Raw genomic sequence first — 23,977 nt, 5'->3', positions numbered from 1 at the left:
TTGGTTTTCAGAATGTCTGTATTGTCAGGATATTCTTCAGCTTACAGCTGAATTTCAATCGGAGGCTTCAGCACCGGGATTTCTAGTTCTAGCTGCACCAAGAATTAATCAAAGTACATTAATGATACCTCCATACAGTGGCAAACTAGTTCACCGATCTGAGGCTTCATAGCTACCACACTCTCTATGTGAGAGCATCTTCAGACCAAAGCTTAGATGTTTTTTGACTAAGACTTTTATCTGGTGATGAATCTGCCCATACCTCAGCTGCATTGCTCTTTTCAGCTTTTGTCATGTATGCTGTAACATAACGGGCAACAGCTGTTGTATCATAAGCAATATACTGTACATCAGCATTTACAGTCCAAAGCTGAGCAATGAGAGGATTTGTAATCATTAATGAATTGGCATTCCTTATTTCTTTTTATTATATGGTGTTGAACATATGACATCAAACTATTCCCTCGACCAGCTGGAATCAGAGACCTTGGAAAGCCAAATCTGCACTGAGTGTAGTACTTGTCTTTACTTTTATATTTTTTTTCAGACAGTACTTTCCACATGAGAGCCTTTGAAACCTTTCCACCTTGTTCCGTAGATCAGCATTCAGCATTTATATGCTGAGCAGGAATGGAAAAAATACAACATTTATCTATGAACTTCATCACAAAGCCCCCATTCTTTTACTAAACTGAGGAGCAACGTTAATCCACATCAGCATATCTATATATGGAGCACCACATGCCGGTACTGTTTCCTCCAAATTAAATTTTCCACAGTGCCTAATGGACCATTTTCTTTATAACATCTAAAGTGTAAAATGGCAAAAAATCTGTAATGAAAGAACCGTGATACACTTACAGGGTCCCTGGAACACCATTCCCTGGTTGTCATGTGTTATATGGCTTCTTCTGTGGATTACTTTCATGAACCACTCTCCAAGATCATTCCAACCATACTCAGAACAATCTAAAGTCACAAACCAATTTGGAGGGCCCATGTTCCTGGTAATGCATTTAACCTCGGAGTCGGTACTATACCAATATTCCTTGGTTCCTCTCATTGTAGCAAGAATATTGGTAAGTTTACCCTCTAAATGTTCATTTTTTTCTTTCACCCGTTGCAGCATCTCACCTGCAGAACGATTTTGAAATCTAGTTCCGGTCTGAAGTGTTTGAGCAACAGCATAACATAATGTTGAAAATTCACTTTCAAACCATAAGTGAAAAATATATTCAACATTGGTGCACAATCAGGAATCTTCAGAATATATTTCTGTACAACGATCTTCTGAAGAAGAGATTCAAACCTTCTGATCATCAGTCTGCCTCCAGAACCAGTAGGAAAAAGCTTATGGAAACAACAAGCTTCTAACATTTTTACCCAGGCACTGATTGGTGCACCTTTTGTTTCTTACATTTGATACAATTCTAAACTGTCACCCATGACTTCACGTGAGTGTAGAGGATGAATAGTTTAATGTTCATTCAAACTATTCCCTTCTGCAATAGATAGACGCTGGAACTGACCTTAACTGCTTTTGTTTGCTGACTCAACTTCAAGCACAGACAAGTCTGGTACAGTCAGACTGCATTTTTCACTTTTTCCATTATCTATAAGATCTTTCAAAATGTTCTTATCTTTGGTGGCAGCACCATTTACTAAAACAAACAAATAATCTGCAATGTCACGCTTAACTCCTAGAGTGTTGACATGTTCTTCCAAATTGAATGGTAAATACACAACTTTGCCTCTCACACCTTGCACTACTGATTTTTTAGGCAGATTTGACATCTTTCTTTGAAGTCTAACAATAATTTGGACAGGATGAACAGTTTGCAATGTAATCACTTCAAATATGTTCAATTTTTGAAGCAGAACTGGGAAAGCAGGGACTGCCATGTTGTTCAAGACACTTCTAGGATGAATACATCTTTGATTGTAAAACCCAACACAGTGTCTACTAACATAACATATCTCACTTGTGTCAAATTGTTCTTCTACAAACAAATACAGATAATGTTATTTCCAAACATCTTCTACACTGTGTTTAAATCTCTCTTCAATGTACAATAGTTGCACTTGAGACTTATAAAAAAGTGTGTCGACAAGATACAAAACAATGTCAGGTCCTTCAGTAGAAGGCTACCTAAAAATGTCAATACTTTTTATACTGTTGAAAAATCAGATCCTTGGAAAGCATAGGATCATCATTTCCACTTTCTGTAAGTGTTTCATTCCAGTCAGAAGTGTTTGATTTAAAAGTACAAGAGAAATTCTTGGTGTTCTCTACTCATACATTTTAATGGAAGGTATCTCATTTTCATATGATGTGTAGCCAGCATCCGTATATGAGGAAACTGACCCTTACATCTACTTTTATCAAGTCAAGGTAGAGAGTGACCCAGAAGTCTGTTTACACAGTCATCTATTCTTTGTAGCGTCTTGATCTGGCTTTGAACATTATTATTTTTTGTGAAAAACATGCAAAAATCTCTTTAAGACTTTACAAGACACTGTCAACCAAAAGCATCTCAAAAGTTGTCACGTGTAAGTATATTAACTATTTCTATATTTATTGAGAATAGTGTAGTCACCTTAAATAATGTATTAAGTGTATTCAATATAAAAATAAGCTTATTTCTTTTTATATGAAAATCTTTTTTAATTATTACTTCTACTTTTTTCCTTTTGCAAAAAACTCTATCTAGATTTTGATTTCACACAAGATTTGTAATACTAGAGAGTGGTGCATTTTCCTATATATATATCTTTATTCCTCTGTTTCAAATTGAAAGCACATTCGCTATCTTTTCTTCTACAAATCTTAGTGTTTTTTACTAGCTACTAACAGATTTCATACATTTTTTCTTTTCTTACTTTCACTTAAAACATTCTTAGTTCCATCAATTTGTTCAGATGGCACATCTCCTATTTGAAATTGCAGATTTTGAAAAGTATTGCCGATAATATGTTTTGTATTATCTACAGTATTTGTATCTACAGATTTAACACTGCTTTTTAAAATATTATATTTTAAAGCTTAACTTCCCTGCACACAATTCTTTCTTCTGCCACATTGTTGTTACTTTCTTGAGGACATCTCTCAAAAAAGCTGTAAAAATGGAAATGGAAGGGTGAAGGTCAGCCATTGTTTCTTTATATTGTCAATATATAATATGTTTTTTTCTGTATTTAAAATATATTCACTATATTTAGGTTTGTAATGTAATACACTTTATTGGTATTACTTGGAAAGTACGGTTTTCCATATTTAGATTCAGTGTTTTCTGAAAATGGTTCAAACAGTAGTACATGTTATGCTATGTTTATATATGAAAAAAATACATTTCCCAGATCAAATGTCTTTCCTTCTTTCTCTATAAGTATGACCTAGCAATTCCCTTCCTTAGTGCAAATCGTTCATTTCATATGCACATCCCTTATCATGATTTCTAAAGGCTGTAAAACAAATGGTCCCTATCATCTATACAATTACATCAAGTTTCATGCTGTTTTACCAGCTTAAAAAATGACTTGTTTCAGCCACAAATGCTTCACAAACTGTGAAACTAGTTGCCATCCATTCAAACATTCAAACACTACTTTGTTCATCTTATTTTTACACTTCATGCAATCCTTCAAACACTTTCTCCAATCATGTAAGGCTAATTTATAAGAGCTATATCTGCCTATAGGGAAATAGGCATTCCTTCACCGGAAATCTGAAGGAAGGGCACATGATCTTCTCTGTTTACATTCATTTACCACATAAAACTGAACATTCAAAGTGCACCTTCGCCCTGAAAACAATAAACATGGTATACATTAGCATAACTTGTTAATTTACATACATCAATATGTGGCACGATAATATGCTACATATAGTTGAAATTATGTAGTCAGCTGCCATTCATTAATCTCCAGTGTGTTCTCAATTCATGAGGAAGGTGATGAAGTAGGAGACATGGAAGGTATGCAATGCAACTCAGTTGCTTCACCAAGCTCCACTTGTGACACCTTACAACCCTCTACTTAACGACTGTAGCTCAACTGCAGGCACACACCATTGAGCAGGCTGCTGGTCACATGAATGGAACCTGCGACTCAATTACTCCTCCCACCACCTATGTCATCAGTCCTCCTTAAGCATCCTCACCAAAGCACATCCAAAGACAAGAGTCTCACCTGTTTGTACCTGTTCAGGCCTGATAAGGCAAATGGCCTTACCCACTATGCTGTGTTTCACCAACAAAGAAATCACTATTACTGCTACTCAACAAAAGACATCACCATGCCCGTCCTCCCTCCACTGCCCAACTCAACCTTCACTAGGGTTTGAATATCCAAGTGCTCTGAGCTGCCCCAGAAAACTACTCTAGCGAACCTCATCAATAATGCCCTTGCACCCATTTCAGTGAACATTTCTGCAGTAATACCTTACATATTGTAACCATATCTTCAGATTACAATTCCCAAACCACTTCTAAAGAGAAGAAATGTTCACTGGAAGCTTACCAATCGAATTGTTTTCCCTGTAACATGGCAGAATACATGAATTACCACAAATAAAAAGAAATAACATTTACCAACATCAAAACCAAGTTAGCAATTTTCAGCTGCACTCCATCATAAGACGCGTCATATTTAACGACACATTCAACATTATCTACAAATCTAACACAAAAGTAGTTACAAATATGGAATCATAGTGAAGAGCTTGCTATCCAAATTCAGATTACAAACGCAGCAACAATAGTTTTCAAGCACAGAGGAATGCTGCTTGTTTAATTATACAAATTACTTTGCACCCCCACTAATTTTACATCTCCCTATGTCATTGCATTGTGTAACAACATATGAAATTACATAGCATGACTCCCAAATAGGATCCTGCCCTTCCAAAGCATACCATTTACAAGCAAATTTGAAACTGACAAATATGGTTGCTGATTATTATTGCTAAATTATTTCCAATCAATTAGATGAGAGTGGAAATACTGCAGTATAAAGGAATGCACAATGTATACCTCTCCTGTAAGTGCTGAAGGCACATCCCTTTTTACACACACTCCAGAATATAGACAACCCGGTAGGGAAATGTGCCAGGAGATAGCATTGCAAGGACAACAAGGTTTAATAGTACAGAATACACATATCAGCAAAGGACTCTGCTGCTTTAGAGCGCTCTGACTCGTCCTGCTGCAAACAGGGGTTTAAAAACCTGACAATGGACATTACATGCAGTACTAAAGGGTGGCACTGATTGGAGGCACTGTACACATGAGCCTGCTCCATAGCAGATGGCAGGCTGTAATCGGTTAGTTCTTTCCCGTCTGTCTGGATCAACATGGGTCAGCTGGGCTTATCCTCACATTGAAGGTCAGGGCACACACTACTACATTATTTCACCCTAAACTAAACATGCTAAGTCTGGGTATTATATCATTGTGGCAGGCACATGGGCAGCACAGGAAATGGTGTCAGCAAGAAGGGAGGATAAAATAAAGTCACGCTGACCCACACAATCATGGCGTCGTTGATACTGCAGTTCCTGCACCCAAGGTCTTCACCCAAAGTTTTGATCTTTCAATGTATCCCTCCCTGTAGCTCGTGCTACAAGAGATGTGTTTTCATGCTTGGAGAAATACAGCCATGTATGCTTAGATCTTCGATAGACACTTGATTTGTGTTGGGTCAGGGGTGTCGTGCACATATTAAGGGATGAAAAGGTGGGGTTATAAGGTCAGTGGTGTGGGGCAGGCTCCGGTTTGGCTGGGTGGGGTTTAGAGGCCTAATGGCAGTTTAGCAGAGATGAATGGATACAGTGAGGAGCCTGGTGTTGTCTCACACTCTAGCAGGGTGCATTTCTTTGGACCTGAAAAAATGGGCGGAAGGGAATGGAATTTTGGACCCTAGGCAAACAGATTTTGTAAGGGGAGTGGGCACCTCCTTAAACCTCTTCCTATTGAATATACTAAAAGGAAAGAGCTTGGAGAAGGGATCGACACTGTTCTTGGCCTTTATGGACCTCGAACAGGCATTCAATAGTGTATTGAGGAATCATCTGTGGGCGAAATTGCATATGTGGGGCTGTCCGGTAGATCTGGTAGAAGCTATTAAAGCACTTTATACCAACACTTCGGTCCAAATTAGGCTGTGTGCAAAGGGAACAGTATCTAGTAAAATGTTCATCTATCGAGGCTTGAAACAGGGGTTTGCTCTTGCACCAGTCCTGTTTTGCCTATATATTTCTGACTTGGGATTGTCTCAGGTGAATGTTCGTGCCTTTCCGCCGACAGTTAACGTAGGCCAGGTACCGTGGATTCTCTTCGCGGATGAACTGGTCTTCCTTGATTGTACCCCCATAGGACTTCAGCGTTGTCTCCAAGCTTTTGAATTGTACCTCAAAGGTAATGGTATGAAAATTAATGCAAGGAAATCTAAGATTCTGCCGATGAAGAACGCAAGACGGTTAAAGAAAGAAAAATGTACCTGGAGTGAGGGAGGAATCCCCTTAGAGACGGTGGATTCAATAGTTTACTTAGGGGTTTCTGTCAATAGAAATACTAATGAATACCTATGGCAGAGAATGATTCCTTTGGGAAATCAGGGCAGGTTACTCCACCGGAAATTTGGTAAATTCACGTTAATACCGATCATTACCTTTTACAAGCAGAAGGTGGCACAGATCTTAACCTATGGAGCTGAGGCGGTTTTCCGCCTCTCATATGATTGTTGGGAGAAATTGGAGGGTCATTTTTGGCGTAAGATATTACATCTGCCGAATGATCTCCCAATGTGTACAATTAGGTTTGAATTGAGACTACAGTCTTTGGAATCATTTGTAACTTGGAAGACGGTATCACTATACAGGAAATGTGCCTTGGAGAGTGTTGAAAAACCATTTAAGATCTTGGCATTGGATAATAGGGTGGTAAAAGGACCATTTGAAGAATGGCGTAACAAGGTGGAAGCCCTTCTGTGGGATAAGGATGTGTCCGTAAATATGTTAATGTGTATTCCAATGAGTGTGAGAACTAAGTTGTTGCTCAGAGATTGGATTACCACTTTAGATCATTGTGGTGGTTGGGGGTTCAGACAATCTCTGTCCGTTGAGTGGAGGAGAGTTAATAAACTTCCGAATTTCATGATCAAATTCCCTTCGTCAAAATATCGTGACCTTCTTCTCAGATGTCGTCTAAACTTCCTACACACAAGAGAGATTTTGTTTTAGAGGAAAATGGCGGGGGTGGAAAATGCAAACTGTCGGTATTGTAAGAGTATCTGCCAGGTGGAAACCTCAGAGCATCTGGTAATGAACTGTGAAGCTCTGATTGAGACCCGAGCATTCTTTCTAGATGAACTCTTATGGACAAAATCAACTCTTACAAGTGGGGAATGGTGGAACTGGATGTAAATTGGTGATCAGCCCCGCTTGGTTATTGCTGCAATGAAAATGCTTGATGCTGTGCTATCCGATCAGGGGGGAAGAGGGATGCAGGGAGGGTGTTAATGGAATTTTGAATGGATGTTGCTGATTTTAACTGTCTAATGGTCTGTTTTCTGGAAAATTAGTGGGATGGATTTTGCTTTAGATCATGGATGATTTTTGGGAATCGAATGGCTAAAAGTTTTTTTTTGTGGAGTGGATTTTGTTGTAGTTTGTGGATGTTCTTTTTGGAACAGAAATGTTGAAGGTTTATTTTAAGTTAATTATTGTTTTATACATATTTGACTTTTAACCAATAAAACATATAAAAAAAAATTCTTTGGAAGATACTAAATAATCGCAACACTGGAGGTACAGGGGGAAGTGGACTTCAATGCGAACGGGGCGCTGTGGCTTTAGAAAAAAATGTCCTTCTATCTGAAAAAAAGAAAACATAATCAGTTAAAGAACACACAGAGTTCCCGAAACAGAATGTATTACACAGGTTTTTATGACCCTCATATCTTGTATGCAGTGCATCACATATACTATATAAGATACACCATTTCTGCATACAACACTGTTGTTCTCTTTGCACATAGTAATCATTGGGTGATTGGGGAAAAAATCCAACTTGGATTTAAAATAATCATACAATAATATAAAAAGTATAATAGAATACCACTACAATAAACAAACAGGGATATATAAGCTGGGTAAGAATACATACATGATGTTATACTGGGTGAATGCAGGATATAAGATGGGAAAGATTAAGCGAATTTTGAGAGCAAGAGAGAACTGGGTGGGATAAGTAAACTTGAAGAACATGAGATAGAAAACAATTAAACCAGTAAAAACACAAGTAAAATTGTTTTTTCTTATTTTGTGGCAAAAAGGAAATGGAGAAAGTCTAATGCAACTTGTGCAAAAAACACCAAGATGTGGACCTTATAATGTTTCTGGCTGGTCTGCCCCATGCTAGGCTGCATCCTTTTTTAACTTACACAGTTTCTTCCCTCATCACTGGGGCTGCGAGCGCTGGTTGTGCACAATCAACCTACACACACATTGAAGGTGCTTCCACCAACAGCCATAGTCTTACAACCCTTGCAGCACTGGAGCACTCATTTTGAAAAATCATCAGAAATGCTATAAAGGTTCACAAAGGATACTTTTCATTAACTGACTTCAGAAGTGCTGCTCCCATCTCCCGCAGTACCACTTTGTTTTAAATGTGGGTTGACCTTTCACGGGAGCTAAGAGTACTTCATACCTGAAAGTGCATTATAATTACAATAAATACAATCACATAAACCTTCCACATTACTAACATGAATACTAAAACTAAATGCTCCCATATAAATGCCACTGATTGACAAATCTAATATTGTAGCTCTGCATTAGTGAAACTTAAAAAATACATAAAAATATGCTTGCCACACAATCAGAGCCGATAAAAAACATAATAAACACCACCTGATAGCAATGCTTAATGTAACTAATGCACACAACAATGCAAATAAACCATCAAGTATATACATATTTATTAACACATACTTTCTCAGCAGCAACACTCCTGTCATGTGCACAGTGAGAGGATAGCTCAGCAGCAGTGTGCTCGCCTTGGAAACAAGACAAAACGAGGCAACACAGATTCGACCTCCAAGTCTGCGCTTAGAAACCTCTTGGTATCAAGCGCGTTATAAATACGCAACTAAGACATATTACGGTAACAGCACCTCAATGCCCCCGGGCTGTGTGAGTGTTTTAAAAATGCAAAAAAAATAAAAAAGAGTTTTCGAATCAAAAGGATAACACTGCAGAAAATGGTGGATTTTATACTTTCCAAAATGAATATGATATGATATGATACGTCATTTAAAATGTGCTTGTACACATGTGTTTCTAGGCGTGAAAAAACAAGACAGGGTACGGTGGAAGGACAAGACAGACAATCTTACTAAGCCTTATGTCATTCAGATAATGGAAGTGTGGAACACAAAGTGTAGGAGAAGGGGAATGGGAGAAATGCAAGTGGGGCAAGTGCAATCAGTGCAGCATTGCTCTGTGTAAGTACAAGGAGGAGGGGGACTGTACAGTTACAGTTACAGCCCCTAGTGCGTGACAGGAGTGGAGACAGTGCGGAGGAGACTGTCAAGAAGAGCCAGTGAGACTCTGAGGGTAACCAAGCAACCAGTCAGCATAGCAGACAGTTAAGTCAGCAGGGGAGGGAGAGAAAGCAGAGGAGAAAAGGAAGGTTTTGAGCTGCTACTGGAACTTCAGATAGTCTGGCTCCAGTTTGCAGAGGGTCTTTAACATGTTCCTTGCAGCCACTGGGAGCCAGTGGAGTGATTTCAGGGCTGGAGAGATACATTGTCTGGGCTTGAGGCCAAGGATAAGTCTTTGAGTCCTGTCTGGATAATTTGCAGATGGCGGAGAGTAGAGGAAGGCAGACTGAGAAAGAGGCTGTTACAGTAGTCTAGCCTAAAAAGAACCAGGGTTCTGGAGACAATGAGCATCTATGGGACAGTGAGAAAAGGAAGAGTACCTCTGGGGAGGTGCAGCTGGTAGTGGGCCTTCTTGGAATGGTCTGTGATGTTAGGAGAGAAGGAGAGAGTGGAGTCTAAGATGACAACACGTTTTTCTGACTCACAGGAAGGCGAAGGAAGAGGGCCCATTGAGGGTGGCCAGAGTGAGAGACGGAAAGTGTGAGCTGGGAGTCCCGATGAGAAGGATCTCTGTCTTACTGGAATTAAGGCAGAGATCATTGGTGGCACACAAATCCTGAATCACAGATGGACAGTTTGGAAGGTGCGAGAAAGGAGAGGAGGCTGTAGGGAGCAGGAAAGAGAGCTGTGTGTCACCCTTATACCACTGAAAGTAAGAGCAGAAGGTGGAGGTTAGGTGGGCCAGAGGAGCCACATAGAGATTGAAGAGCCAGGGTGAGAGGTTAGAACCCTGCAGAACACTACATGTGGAGAGAGAGGTGGTGGAGAGGAAGGACCCAAGTTGGACCTAGGAGGTTCAGACCATGAGTGAAGAGGTCTGCCACTCCAGTAATCTGTAATGATCAGGTTCTCACAGAGTCGGTTGATCAGGATGGTGTGAATGACCATGTCCAAAGCAAAGGAAAGGTCAAGGAGGGTGAGGACAGAAGGGGCGCTGGTGATTAGATTTGAGAGCAGATCTTCACAGGTTTTCAGGAGAACAGTTTCCATGCCTCTGGCTGCTCTGATTGCTCCAGATTGCTGGTCATGGAGGCAGCCAACAGTTTCAGTGTGGAGAGTAAGCTGTGATATGGCCAGCATTTGCAGATGGTTGCCCGGGAAAGGAGCGATAGAGAGATCATGCAATAGTTTACCAGACAGGTAGGATCTGCAGAAGGCTTTTTAAGGAGGGGGTGCACAATGGAGTGTTTGAGTAGAGATGGGAAAGCATCAGTGGCAAAGGAATGATTGCAGAAATCTGTCAAGGCTGGAGCGAGGGTGCCAGTGTGGTCCTTGATGGTTCTGGACATGTAGGGGAGCACCTGTTTGGATGACACTTTCATAGTATGGACTTGTCTAGAAACATCATCAGGTGTTATCAGAGAGAAAGAGGATAAAGGAGGGAGAGAGAGAGAGAGGTGGCCAGAGGGGGGCCGAGAGCGGCAGAGGGTGAGGAAGAGGAGAGCGAGGACAGGATGTCCTGAGTTTTAGTTGTAAACCGAGAAGCCATTGCTGTATAGTCGGCCCGGAAGAGACCAGGAGAGGTGAAGACTACAAAAGTAATGGCAGATTTTAAAGAATTCAGCTGTTAGCGGTTATAGAGACGCAGGCTTGGAGATGGCCTCTCTTCTTGGACAAGTCAGAGAGACTGCATTGCATTTGGAGCAGGCGGCTGTCCAGTATTTCAGAGTTGCATTTGGAGGTAGGTTTCAGATGGATTCTCATGGCAGGGGCAAGGATGTTCAGATTGTTGGAAATGGCAAGATGCAGATTAGAGAGGGCTGTGTAACGTGTGAGTCAGCTGCAGGAGTAGGAGGAGCAAGGAAGGCGGAGACAAAGACAACAGCTGACTCATGCTTCATGGGTTGAATGACCAAGAAGGTAGGTGACAGTGCTGGGGTGGGATTAGCCTGGGGGACAGAGAGTGTCAGGTGAGAGGAAAGAAGAAAGTGGTCAGTCCAAGAGAGAGGATTAGTGAGGGGGTTAGTAAGAGGGATGTCCGAGGAGATGAGAACATCCAACGTGTGTCCGGCAGTGTGTGTCGGACCTGAGGGTAGAATTGAGAGAGAGAGAGAAAGAGAGCGAGAGAGAGAGAAAGAGAGAGGGAGAGAGAGGGAGGGAGAGAGAGAGAGAGAGTTGCAGAGGTTGAGGAAGAGTCCAGTGGAGGGATCAGAAGTATCCTGGTGGATGTTGAGGTCTCAGAGAAGGAGAAATTGAGAGGTAGAGGCAAGATGTGGAGAGGTCAGCCCACTCTGAGAGGAAAGGGCAGCCTGTTCAGGTTGCCTATAGTTGGTGGCCACAGTCAGAGAGAGGGCAGCAGAGATAAATAGCCTGCAGACCAGGCATTCAAAGGAGGAGTGGGCCTGCATAGGAATGGCAGAGGCAGGGACCTCCCCCGGAAAGATGAGAGCTACTCCCCCACCGGGGATACAAACAAAACAGACTATATACCAATAAAACTACTAAAATGGATGACACATTTTCACTACAACCAATCACAAAGAGCTACACAAATAAAACAGCAACAACAACCAATAACAAACAATGAAACTCGCAGAAATCTATATTTCTTACCACCCAGTCTCTTTCAAAGCTGTAGCTATTCAACACATCTGCAGATCTTGCTTTGTATCTGCGACTGCATGTACATTTTTCTGCAAGTCAAAAACCAAACTAAATCGACCTTCAAATGATATAAGAGAACACCTAAGCAGATAAAATGACACTCCCAAATAAAATTCTGTACCGTTTCATCCACATAAAAATATGATTACTGTACAGACAATTTATAATTTATATACACTGCTTAAAGACAATGTTTACAACCAATAAAATGAAAAAAAGCATTGACATGCCTACGCACATGCATTTCAATTGAAGTGGTTATAGAAAAGCCCTGCATGTCCGTTTACTGTTAGCCGCTGCTATACTAAAATAATACAAATAAAAATATGCATTTCCACTCCCCCAAACTCCAAACAAGTGTATCTTAATAGCCCCCCCCCTCCACTCTCCATGGTCCTCCTCCACTACCCTGGTCTCTTTCAATTCCCACAAAACCCTCAATGCATCTATGATGATACTCCACCCAAAATGTTGGATAGCCAAGCCTATGACACGTCCACATACAACATGCCATTTTCCACAATATATCTGCGGCTGCACAGGGTACCACATCTACCCGTGGGTAGTGACGTTGTGCACTGAATGGCTGCTGGATAGCCACAGATAATTACAATACTACAGTCAACGAACTACTAACTGAAAAACACACACTTCATACATACCCTGTTCATACAAACTACTACAAATTCAAACTAGGAATCATTTTCCTGGAAACAGAAAAATACTGCAGATATCATGGCTGGTTTGAAAACTGTGTCACTGATCAGAGGCAGTTGGCTGTTTTTGGTTGCTAGCTTTTTGGGAGAAATTAAATATTAACATGGACCTAGGTTTGAGAGATTTTACGGTTATATGGTTTGGATTGCGAGAAATACTTTGGTTCCAACTTTTTCCAAAATTGTTAAGTCTGAAAAGTACAGGGCAGCCAGACGAACGCATGAGATGTCTCCCTTACTATAATAATGAAACAAGACATGAGAAAAATAATGGAACTGTTTCCTCACACCATCTTCATCTTTTCCATTTTGATTCAGAGGCAAAAATGGAGATGGACCACCAGATGTAATGGTCAAATTGAGAAATCGCAGAGAAATGTTAATAAAGTAGTTCCAGCATTCATGAGAGACCACAATCAATTTTGGATTTCCAGCAACAACAAACAATTCTACATGTCCAATTTCTGTAGACATATTGGAGTACACCTAACTGCCCAGTGAGGCCCGGACAGGCTCAGAGAAGGGCCTCAGGAAAGGGTCTTTGGGTGAGGGCCCTCTATCACCTGGCGGCGCTCCACGATTGGTTCTTAGAATAGTGGTCTGTTCAATGGCCAATCAGCAGTGATAGTTTTGGGTGTTCACCTCACCAGGACAATGCAGCAGCCATCTCAAAGTTTAACACAAGACAATGATTTACTCAGCCCAACTGGGCCAACAACAAGGAACATTGATGGCGTTATTGCAAATGCCTGCAAGCAAACAGGCAGCCTTCCAGAGAATACAGGTGAAATGTGGGCATTATAGATTGTTCGAAAAAAGAATTATTCAAATATTTATTTTTTCTTCAATTGTGATTGTCAGGCACAACCTGACTTACCTTGCCTGAAAGGTCTGCGCTGCTCCTGCTGCACAGAGTGATGGTTTGCATTGGTCAAACTGGCTGACGATGTTCCTTCTTGTCTTCCTGCTGTGGGGGAATCGGAGGAGGGAAGAGGAATGAGCAGACAGTGCCTAGGGAAGGGCCTTTGGCTGAGTTAACTAGAAAGGAGCAGTTGAAGGTGTAAGCTGCCTGCCCCATGGCTAAGTAATTTGCTCAACTAACAGAAATCAAAAAGGTGGAAACAAACAGATGAGGCAGGAACAGAGCACATTATGCTTTTGTACCAAATATTGCTGTATTGAGCCCGCCTAAGACTGATTGGGGAAAATGTCTAAATTCTAGCAGAGGAAAGACAACTTTCTATCTGATTTTCTAGATCCTTTAACAGTTGTTTTTGCAAATCTCAGGAATAAGTAGGCCAGTTTATAGAGTACAGTAAAGAGCAATGGAAGAATTTGTGCAGGGGATGTTGCCTAAGGTGTATGACCAACTTAAAAGTCTATGCATTGGATGGCAGAATAATCCCTTTTAAGAGTGAATTCTGGTTTCAAATCATAATGTTTCAAGTAAAGAGCAAACAAAGGAGGTGAACAAGGGAAAATGAATGGCCCTCCATGTACACATTATACAATTGCAACAAATGACAGGCCAGGGAGGGCAGTGCTTGTGAATACAAGAGGTTGGGGGGGTAGCAGGGAGATTCACTGGATGTTCCCAGGAAGAGTAGAGGCCTTGCAAGTGGTACTCATGGTCGACAAGGACATTGAAATTGATTTGTGACTAGTTACTCAGCTTTTCAATATTGCAAAAAGGAGAGGTATTTGAAGTACAGGTGCCTGCATGTGCCCGAGCTTCAAGCTGCTAGTGGAAGAACTGTGGTTCCTTCCATAAAATATTTTCCAAATTTGACACCAGAGCAATTTTGAAAATGTAACAGAATAATGGTTAGGATTGCCAAGGGGTAGTTGACATCAAATTGCATGCATTAGTACCAGTAGAGAAAGACAGTCTGAATGGCAATTGCATGATTGATGGTAAAGAATTAAAATACCTGGCTAACATGTGAGTGAATTGCTCCACAATAAAAGCAAAAGATTGTAAAGAAGTTATGCTTTTGTGTAAAACCCCCACTTCCCAATGCATGTATTAGAGATAAATTGTGCAAATTGAGATGTACTATTTATTGTTCTCCAGATGGAGTTTGTTTAGATATTTCTGTAGAACATGAAAAGGAGGTGATTGCTATGCTGCAAGATTAACCACAAAATAATTAAAGCCATAGTCACTGAGGAATGGTGATGATTTAGATATACAATTAGGTTATGTGCCTCAAGAGTTGTTCCCTCATCATTCCAATAATGTAGGTTCAATATGCAATTGTGAACTGGTGTGCGACCGAGTAGAGCCAAGTAAACCCATACCTAGAATGCCACACTATACCAGGAAACTACAGGTAGAAGCAAAATTGTGTATTAGAGTAATATATTTCTTTTTGGAGCAGGGAATATTAATACCTAAAACCTGCCCTGGTAATACGCTGATCTTACCTATAAGGGAACCTGGATGTGATGCATATAGGCTTGTGCAAGACTTCCGAGCAGTAAATGCACTCATGTTGCCATCATTCCCTGTTGTCCCAAAACCTGCAAAGATATACTTATGTGAACAGTCTACTGCCACATGATTTAAACTGTTTAATTTGTGTTCAGCTTTGTTTTCAATCTCCATGACCCCAACAGGTGCACAAAGTATAACTCAATCAACAGTAGAATCCATAGTGAAAATATTCAAACCAGTAATATTCAACTAAATTAGGTGCCTTTTAGGCAACATTGGATTTTAACATCAGTAGATGTTAAGCTATGCAGATATCATGAAGTCACTAGAATAAATTACAGCCCTGAATACTCCTGAACCCCTCCAATTGACAGAGGAGGCAGAAGAGAGTTTCAAGAAATAAAACAGGCTTTAATTAGATTCCCAGCCCTTGGGGTACCAGATTATAAAAAGCCATTAGACCTGTGTTTCAATTAAAAAGGGGCTTTGCAACTCAGAAACAAAGTGGTTAACACTGTCCCAGTGCATTCTATAATTTGCTCTAAATTAATACCAGCAGAAGTAAAGGCATCTGGAGCTGCTGCAAAGATCAAGGGCAGATACATCCAAGAACCCTACAAAATGTCCCTCTGACTTAGCATCAGACAAGGAGGTGAAGGTTCTTGCCCCCTCAAGGAGCATTTTCATTATAAAGGACTGCAAAGGTGCCTTTGTTGGCCATGTAACCCCTTGTGAAATGACTGCTCGACCCATGATGGATGACAAACCCCCTCTTTCCAGAATGAATACCTGCTCCTCATGTGGTGCAGTTTTTTAATGCCTGCATGCATCTTCTGGCTTAGGTGTTTGTGCTTACCTCTCTGCTAGGGATGCCATTCTTAAATAATGTTACCCCATATCTTGATACCAAGTAAACCTCATGAATCTCCAATCTGGGAAAGGACCCTTATGAAGTGATTGAAGGACCTAGAGTCCTGCCAAAATTAACCCTTGAGTTATCTAGCACTCTGGTGAATACCATTGACTTGGATGCAGAATCCTATATCCTATATCTCAGTAATGTTTTCGGACCTAGCATCAGTAGGGCTGGCCTACTGAGCAATGCAAATTAGAGATTGTAAATGTTACAGGTGCATACTCCTTAAACTAATTCACAGGTTTGATGACCTTGAAAGTAATAACCTGCCCACTTCCAACCAAGATATACAATTTGAAGGTAACTTTTGAAATATGAGCAAGAAAGTGTATTTAACATTACAGAAAGAGCCCAAGCAGACATTCAGCAAGTGTTGATTGATTGATTGATTGATTGATATTTTATTTCTATCGCGCTCGTACACAAGTGTTTCAGAGCGCGAGCGCAAGTGTTCAGAGTTACTTGTGATTCTGTCTGTGATTCGAAGCAGAAGGTGAATTTCTTGCCTTTCACAGTCGAGGTTATGTTGTGCACTCTATGTTTGGTTTGCTTTCACGAACAATTATCCTATTCCCTATCTATGGATGGGGCACTGGGCAGGAGCTCTAGGATGCCAGCCAGCAAAAAGCATCAATTGTCTAGGCATCTCAGAAGCACTTCCTTTACATCCTTTGCATGTGTGTTCAATACACTTATTTGTCTTTTTATTAGCATTTATTATCTAAAATCTACATGTTTAATTTTGGTGCTTATCACAAATCTGTCCATACATATGATTGAGATGCAGTGATATTCAGATTGAAACATTGTTTATGAAAATTAATGTTCATTGGATTTGAAGTCATTTTCTGTTTCATACCGGACCGGAGTCTGAATTTAAGCACTAGATTTTGTTTTAACGCCCCATAGCACTTTTTCTTCTTTCTTTTCATACTGTCTACAGCTACTTGCCATTTTGAGGCTATTTTATTTTTTTTGCTTTGTTCCATGTTGTACTGCATATTATTGCAGTAGTTTTGTTTAAATGAATGTGCCATGGATACATTAAACCAACTGCAAGGAAAATCAAGAAGATAATTTCCTATTGATGACGTTGGATGTCAGTTCATTGTATATTTAAAGTAATCATAGTGATTGTCTTAAGGCTGTAAAATAGGTATTTGATGTCATGGAGCCCTGGCCCTGCTACTGAAGTTGCGAGTTATCACTTTAAGCAGACATGAGTTGTCTGGAGCAAGACTCCATGCGGTTATTTACATCTTCTGGTTTGATCCAGTCCACCGCAACTTGAAAAAATGACAAAGTCACCATTTTGAGAGGAGCGGGTAAAACCTTTAGAAGTACCCAACCCCATGGACCCTAGTCACAACCACTCCATAGCTATAGTGCAATTCATCAGATGTAGATCTGGGTTCAGGTCTGTGGGTCCCATGGCTCAAATTGAAGTTTGGGTGAAAGATTAGACACTATTCAACGCCTCTAGGGCATTTCCTCAACCACCTGTGGGGGCAAAACTCACATTGCTGCTACATGGTCTTTTTTGCATTTCACTACCACAATTTTACCTCACTAGATCTGCACATCCTGCATCAGTTCACCAGATCCAATACGGAAATTTGTTTTCAAAATTCACGGTGTCATCAGCCATCACAATGACCCTATTTTGTGACATAGAGATCTGCGAATATCCAAGGATATTCCTGTATTCTCAACCAGTCAATCAGATTGCTTTTTTGATCCAATCCAAATGCAGCTTTTTCATTTAAAAAACAGATCCATAAATGTAAATGTTAATTAATATATACATAACAAAAGTTGGATGGTTTTTCACCAAATTGAAAAACCACACCTGGGCGACCAAATGACTGTACTTCATGAATGTTTGGTGCAAATCTTATTAGAAGCGTTTTCAGCAGGTGAGATCAAAAATCCAAAAGCCAAAAGGAATGTGAAATGCAATAGTTGCAACCCCATGACAGAGCCCATTCTGCATTTCATCTGGATGTTGCTGGTGGGAAATTTCCTTTGGGTGTGGGGTGCTTTTTCCAGATGGGACTGAACACAACAGACTTTCCCAAATTGAAACCTGATTACCTGGGAGGGATTATGTGATCTGATGGAAATACTAAAAAGGAAGAGCTAACCTGAACAGTGTTGCTTGAATCTTGCTGATGTTCCTAACTGTCCTGAGACTTAGAAACATGAACCAAAAGTGAGTACAATGACCCTAGAATGTTTGAGACAAATGTTCAAATAATTAATTAATTCCTACACAGCAATTAAAAGCAGTTTGTGGAACCCTTCTTACAAGTCATTGAACGTGGTACTCGGAATGTAACTACAACTTTTTGAACTATATTTAAAATAGATTGTCCAATATTCTACAATTGTGCAGGGAATATTTGCTTCTGTCAGTGACAAATTAGTAATTAATTCCCTGGGTTTCCACAGCAGTAAATTGAATCTGAGTTTTCCATGATAGTGAACAATGTACCTCACAGATTTGAAGGGAGTCATAAACTTCTTAACCTACGAAAGCTGCAGTTTACATCAAAACAAACTTGAGTAGTGTTTTCTGTTCCTAGTAACAGATCAGGAAAAGAGGTTGGTTTCTCCCACTCATTCCAAAGAAAATAATGTCAATTATAGTACCAATGCTAAGACCTGCAGCTCCTGCTCTGCCATGGGATAGAGCAGGTCCAGAAGTCACAGGTTCCCTGTTTGATTGCTGCTGTGACAGCCAAGTCACTGTAGAGGAGGGCTGATTTTAAATCAGCACCTGTGCCCCAAAATCACATAATTATAGAATGTACTGTTCTTGTGGCAGTTATAAACTTTAAATATAAGCCATGCCTGAATTTAGGGTATGATGGCTAGCATTTCTCATAATCATTAAAGCCACATTATTGGTATCATGCATGTGCCAACACTGTGAGCCCAGGGAAGCGCAGGACAGACTGTGTATATTGCCCCTGGACTGGCTTTCTCTGCTGCATCAGGTAGAACTGTAGACATGGGGGCTAGCTCTCTTTGATGCTGTGTGAGGTTGGGCAACATCTCTCTCCAACAGGACATGCCATCAGCGGGAGCTGTCCTTGGAAACAGGAATCAGAGTACACACCCTTCACAAAATTATAAGCCTCACACTAAGGTGTTGCATAGCAAAGATCATTTGATGATTTGGGTGTTGCCAGAGTGAGATCTATACTGTTGTGAAAGAGTTCAGTGTTTGTTCTCTCTTTACCTCCCCTTCCTCTTTCACTTATGTTAGCACAAAACACTTTGGGTATGAAGTCAGAAGGCAAAGGCCACTTGTCATAAGGACAAGGATTCTATCCCCTTAAAGCAGGCTTGCTTTTTTCCAATCATCTGTGGACATTTTATTTTTAAAAGGAGGGAGGGTCCTAGAATGTTTAGACAAATGTTCTGTGAATTAATTAAATCCCAGACAGCAATTAAAAGCAGTTTGGGAAACCCTTCTTATAAGTCATTGAATGTGGTACTGGGTCTGTAAATACAACTTCTATTTAAAATAGAATGTCCAATATTCTACAATTGTGCAGGGAATATTTGCTTCTGTCAGTAACACATTAGTTATTCATTCCCTGGGTTTCCACAGCAGTAAATAATTTAATCTGGGTTTTCCATGGTAGTGAAAAATAAACCTTGCATATTTGAAGGGAGTGATACACTTCTTAACCTACGAAAACTAGAGTTTACATTAAAACAATCCTGAGTTGTGTTTTCTGTTCCTAATAAAGGATCAGGAAAAGAGGTTGGTTTCTCCCACTGTTTTCAAAGAAAATAATGTCATTTTAGGTAACCAATGCCAAGGCCTGCAGCTCCTTCTCTCCTGTGGGATAGAGCAGGTCCAGAAGTCAGGTTCCCTGTGTGATTGCTGCTGTGACAGCCAAGTCACTGTAGTTGAGGGCTGATTCTAAATAGGCATCTCTGCCCCAAAAACACATAATTATACAATGTACTGTTCTTGTGGCAGTTGTAAACTTTAAATATATGCCATGCCTGAATTTAGGGTATGATGGCTAGCATTTCTCATAATTCTAAAAGCCACATTATTGGTATCATGCATGTGCCAACACTCTGAGCCCAGGCCAGCGCTGGACAGACTGTGTATATTGCCTCCTCTTTGATGCTCTCTTTGATGCTATGTGAGGTTGGGTAACATCTCGCTCCAACAGGACAGCCCCTCAGCAGGAGCTGTCCTTGGATACATAAATCAGAGGACACACCCTACACAAAATGATTAGCCTCACACCAAGGTGTTGCATAGCAAAGATCCTTTGATGCTGTGGGGGTTAGAGTAGCCAGATTGAGATCTATACAGTTGGGAACAAGTTCACTGTTCGTTCTCTCTGTACTTCTCCTTCCTCCTTCCCTTATGTTAGTACAAAGCACTTTGGGTATGAAGTCAGAAGGCAAAGACTACTTGTCATAAGGACAAGGATCGTATACCCTTAAAGCAGGATTGCTTTTTTACAACTCATCTGTGGACATATTTATAAAAAGGAGGTGGTCTCCCATTCCTTAACTGATTCATTTCTGGACTTCAAGAACAATTCATTTTTACCCTGCTGGTGGAGCAGGGTCCTTCAGTAGTGCGAATAATGCAAGGTTTCCAAGGCAGAGGCAGTCTTAGGTCCCTAACGGGTTAAAGGGAACATTGGCGATGACCTGCTGCTTGAGCAAGACCTGCCTCACTGCCAGCTACACCAGTACCCAGGACCTCAGTGGAGGTGAATGGTCTCTGCAGGTGTTCGGAAGCTTCCTTGTGTTTGGGAGAATGAGAACAAGGACTTATCTTGTCCAGTCCAGAAACTCCCCAGAACCTGAGAGCCAGATCAGTCAGGATCCCTGTATTTTGCCATCAAAGTGTTTTGAGGCATGTTTTGAATCCGTTCAAAACATTCAAAACACAGGACCCTCTAATGTTCTTAGAACCACTCGAGCAGCACCAAGAAGCCTGGGTCACCGTTGGCACACTACCAAGAACAGCTAGAAGGCTAGACGGTATTACTGACTCCCAACTAGCATCTGGTCCAACGTTGGGTCCCAGAAATTGGCTAGGTCACCCTTGAGCCCTTTTCCGCTCACAAGACATATCCACTGACAAACATTTTGGTTATTGATTGCCTTTCACCCCATTTCTTTACCCAGAGTGCATCTTTCTATCTTTTCAATATGTGTGCTCTTTCCACTGTGCTTGGTTTTTGTACTGTATTCTATTTAGTTATTTCTTTCATGGAGTGTGTTTAATTAAAGTAGGTATATTTGTATAGAGCCATGATTGGACATTCATTTATGTTGGACTGTTGAACTTTGCTGTTTGGGTTGCTACTGGTTCACTTCCATATCCCTCTTAAGTGTATTGCCTGTTCTTGTCCCACGTTACCACAAAAGAAAACATAAGTATATGTCTTACCTGTGCGTGTTTTACCTTTTTGAATGGGATCACTCTTATTATGTAGACATCTGAGGGCTGACTAGGCATTTTAGCCACTACTCATCCTGGTACTCCTGCTTGATAGAAGACATTTCACTACAATGCCCTTAATGAATGCAGATTTTCATCGCCTGATCCATAGCAGCATCAAGCAACTTCTCACCAGCATGACATATTCCCTGTGAAATGATTGTGGTGGCTGCTGCCGCCATATCCGTCTTATGCTAGCCCACGCTCTTTGGGAGGCCACATCAACACCTTAGGGATTGCGGCACATACACACAAGTTCTTTTCACTGACAGCCTGGAGCGGTAAATATAATGGACCCTAGAAAAGACTGTCATAGTGTGCACTTCTACTATGATCTATATACATTGTTTTAAGATTTTATTTTAATGTAAATATAACAATAGAGTGGAAGCTATTATACAATATGTATTCCTCATCCATATTAGTCACCAAATAACTACAGTGAACATCGCAGCGCAAATGAAGTGTTAAAGCCATCTTCGGTGCTTACCCCTGCCGCTAATAAAAAGAGGAGGAAAGCAAACAAAACAGTGCTCCCGGGAGCCTTCCACTTGTAGAGCACAAACAAAAGCAAGGCTTATGGGTTTTGAAATTAAAGGACCATCACTCGTCGGCCTTTCTCAAAGCCTGACCTCGGAAGCAACGCAAACAAGGTAAAGGGGCAGATGACAGACAGCAAGGTAAACAGACAGCATGACACCCCGCTGAAAACAACACATACATGCAGGTGAACGTTTACTGAAGGGCGCTTGAAAAGCTTAGGCTGTTCCATGACCTGCTGCGCTGAATGTTATTCAAGGGACACATTCTATTAAAAAAAAAATGTGTTCTTCTACACCAGCCGACGCATTATACTAATCTTCACCAGTGCCCACACCATCTTATGTAAGCATTACCTTAGTTACAATCAGAGACAATTATTGAAGATGCCTGCAAGTACTCTGTTTGGTAACCCCTACCAGGCGCAAAACTAAATGACACGTTGAAGGGCATGTTCGCGGAATTTGCTCAATTCATCGAACAATGTGAGTTTAATTCATTCATCAGAGACTATGGGGGATGGGGGGGGTTGGGGTGGGCTTCTGGTCCCATGCTCGAATCTCCCTAGGAAACCCGTTATTAGTGCGTTTCAAATAAGCACGTCAAGTGTGAGGTTGTAGCACATTCGTCTATGTAATTATATCAGGAATTGATGTGCTTCCATTTAGTAGAATTCTTGTCAACTAAGGACAACACCACCATAGAGCTTGCAGACGTCGCTGACATATATCCCATTTCTAAACATTTACTAGTGTCGTCACACCTAGCTCAAGACCGACGTACTTAGTCAAACGTGCCGGGATGCCCTGCACTTTTGATCTCCGCGGGCACGAGGTAGACATTAAACTACTGGCAGGACACTGCAATGCTCCATAAACTACAGATAATTCACGAACAAAGCACTAAAAATATATTCTCATTAACGTTTAATTTAGATTTGTTTTTTAGTTTCTAATAAGCTCAAAGAAACTAATATCCAACTTCACAGAACTTGCTTGCATAAAACAAACAATAATAGAGTATGATTCATTAATGAAAAAACGTAATACAACAACTATATTGATGTTAGTACCGAAAAATGCTGCATAGAAAAAAAACTATTAACCATACTCAAAGGAGCAATATTAGGAAGTAAAGCAAGTACTTGTCCCACCATAAAGTGTTGGGATAGATTTAACAAGAAACAATGCATGCATTTTGATGATCGTTTAAACTCACATTTTATCGCACATTTAACAAGTAATGCTGATGTAATGTCATAATATGTTTATTTCATGACATTTTTTTAATAAATGTCCCTTTAACAATGGTTTTTCTTTGAATTTCATAGGTTTTTATTAGTCCAACATACCCATAACAGCCCTTTAACAAAGTTTTTTCAGTGAATTTCATAGGTTTTTATTAGTGCAACTTAACCATAACATCCCTTTAACAAGGTTTTTTCAGTGGATGTCATAGTTTTTTACCAGTGCATGCTATTTTCCTACAACTTACTAATATCATACTTACCCAATATAGCAATATTTGTGTCCCATTTACAAAGTGTCACCTTAAAACTCTGCCATTTCCCACCTTCTGGAATCATTTTTAACACTTGTATACACGTTTTG

The sequence above is a fragment of the Ambystoma mexicanum genome, chromosome 7p (assembly GCF_040938575.1).
Source record: "Ambystoma mexicanum isolate Mex_15411 chromosome 7p, UKY_AmexF1_1, whole genome shotgun sequence".
In the NCBI taxonomy this organism is placed as follows: Eukaryota; Metazoa; Chordata; class Amphibia; order Caudata; family Ambystomatidae; genus Ambystoma; species Ambystoma mexicanum.
The sequence above is the reverse complement of the archived record's forward strand: the minus strand, read 5'-3'. Positions refer to the sequence as shown.